Genomic DNA, 2,391 nt, shown 5'->3' with positions numbered 1-2,391 from the left:
TTTTTTTTGGCCCGCGGCGTATAAAACGCAACAGAGCTTTTAATTTTCCGTTTATATACATTCGTAACAATTTGAACACATTAGTGCCCCTAGTGAATTATATAACCGGCAATTTCAAGCATTTTTCGCCCGCAATTATGCAATATTTACGTTTTTAGAGGTTTTATTATTCGAAGTAAATGTGCTGTGTGAATTAATTGCACTTTATGTTCACACAACATTGTGTGTGTGGCAAATCAATTTTGCCGTTTTACGGGGAATTTTTTCCTCTGGAACCAGTTGAATAATTAAATGCCTGGCAGTGAAGTTAGAAAAGCGCGAAATTCAAATTCCAATTCGCCGCACAAAATAACCAACAAGTAAAACAATTATCCGGAAACTTCCGGATCGAGTTAGGCGAGGCATTTCCCAAGGCGCGTATTCTTTCTTTCCGAAAATATTATACAAGTTTTTAATCAGATTTTCAGCGGGAATTTATTTTTGATGAGGATTTTTGGATTATTTCGATTTAATCCGCAACTTAATTAACGAACGAGCGAAACTTGTTTTACGAATTTTCGGTCTCATTTCTATTCATCCGCTGATTACCGAGTCTCGAATAAAATTGTTTTTAAGTTATTTAGGAACTTTTTAATAACTCAGTTGGGTTTGGTAATCGGATCACTGTGGCGCTCTGGTTTATTCCTGTTGGCTCCATTATTTTCTGGAATTTTTGGTGGAAAGCACAGACACAATGGATCAAACTAAGAGAGCAAGGGTTCAGTGCGAGAAGTGTTGCAGACGTTTCCAAGAAAGCGCCCTTAATGGATTTGAAACGCTAATGCGAGTGAAAAAAGCCAACTAAAAAGAGGGGCCACAAAGCCGTCTAATTACCTCTAAATATTGCATGGACATCGTGATTGCTGAGCCGCAAAACAAAAGGAAATCACAGCCCCATCAGGGCCGCCATCCTTCTCGCTTATGCGGCCAAACAAATCTATTAAACCCATCTCGCTTTAATCCGGTCGTAAAAAAAGTGTTTAGTGTTTAGCCATAAACTGTATCCGTATCCCCCCACTATTAAGACGGATCCGGTTTACCGTCAAAGAATTGCCATTGTGGCTCTTTTTTCCCGACATGGGGGGCCCCGTGTTTGGTGTCTTTGTCGTGGGGGCAGCCGAGGCTCCGCCCCACCCCCGGATTCCCGGTTTCAGGACACGCAGGATCGTCGGGAAGCTGCCCCGATGGACCTCCCATAGCAACGTGTTTCGCTTTTCGCGTCACATCTCTGCAGTGTTCGAACCATTTTGCCGACTTTGGCGGCAAAAGTCCTCTCGCATCCCGGACGAATCCGACGCGAAACTGTTTTTTTTTGGTGTGTTGCGACGATTCTTCCCAAACCACGCCAAAGCGGGCGACAGTGTGAAGAACGCAGTCTTTTTTTTCGGGACATCCTAGCTTCTGTTGCTGTTTCCCGGAGCAGTCTGGGGATTTCCCCAAAGTCAGCAACACGATTTTTGGCGACAGTCACAAAGTAAGTGTTTCAGTGATTTATTGATGGGCGAGTGGCTGTTTTTTGGGTTAGTTTGGATTTTGGAYTAGTTAGTTTGTYATGTCTTTGCAGCTGATGGTCTGAAAACGCTAACATCCTGTATAATTGCGGTCATGTTGCAACGCGCGAAAACATTTTTACCGTTGAAATGCAGARGGAAAATYAGGTTTTCCAATTTTCTAAGCAAAAAGTCACAGTGTGGCTGCAGTGGCTTGATCTATTTGCTTCAAGCGRTTCAACAGCGTGAACAACCACCACAGTTAAGAATTTAGCGCTTTCTYAACAATCTCCTATCATCGACTCCTACTYAGTCCACTATTTTTTGAAAAATTGGCAACACTTCCTCAAATKTTCCAAGCRCACTGAAAAATCAGACAGCAATTTTCATCCCAGTCAYGTTTATGTTTCCTCCAAACTCTTTGAGAAAGTTTTTTTGCCCTTTTTGTCCAAACCTCCACTCTGCTTGTYTGGTTACCCAAAGATYTGRAATTTCTTAAAAAAAAMTATAAACCTCAGCTTTCGATGCTCGATCAGCTCAGATTCGCGATTCTCGGGTGCAAACGAGCAGTTTTGTCGCAAAACCTGARCAAAAAATTTCGGAAGATCGCCAGAARACGACCCAAAAAACTAAAAAAATCAGGATTCTTAAGCAATAGCTCYGAAAACCTGACAAGAAATCCTTGATTGATCAATGCTRATTGGAAARWCGCCAGAAAACGACCCAAAAATCTAAAAAAATCAGGATTTTAACGCAATASACCTAAAAACCTGACAAGAAATCCTGAATATAAATTAACTAATTTAATAAAATCCGCCTCAACAATATACAACTTATCTACAACTTAGGTATGGGCCTCATA

The 2,391-nt window shown here is 41.3% G+C and overlaps 1 protein-coding gene across 1 annotated transcript in view; it reads left to right on the top strand.

The window, feature by feature from the left end:
* Positions 1 to 89: 89 nt before the first annotated feature.
* The window catches only part of LOC109536753 (homeobox protein ceh-8), a gene marked incomplete in the record, with an annotated part of 29,638 nt that continues 27,336 nt past the window's right edge, over positions 90 to 2,391 (top strand). The window contains 1 exon segment of the mRNA XM_048664135.1: positions 90 to 1,513.

The sequence above is a fragment of the Dendroctonus ponderosae genome, unplaced genomic scaffold (assembly GCF_020466585.1).
Source record: "Dendroctonus ponderosae isolate FM_Combo_2020 unplaced genomic scaffold, Dpon_F_20191213v2 Dpon_F_20191213_2, whole genome shotgun sequence".
In the NCBI taxonomy this organism is placed as follows: Eukaryota; Metazoa; Arthropoda; class Insecta; order Coleoptera; family Curculionidae; genus Dendroctonus; species Dendroctonus ponderosae.
The sequence above is the reverse complement of the archived record's forward strand: the minus strand, read 5'-3'. Positions and strand labels throughout refer to the sequence as shown.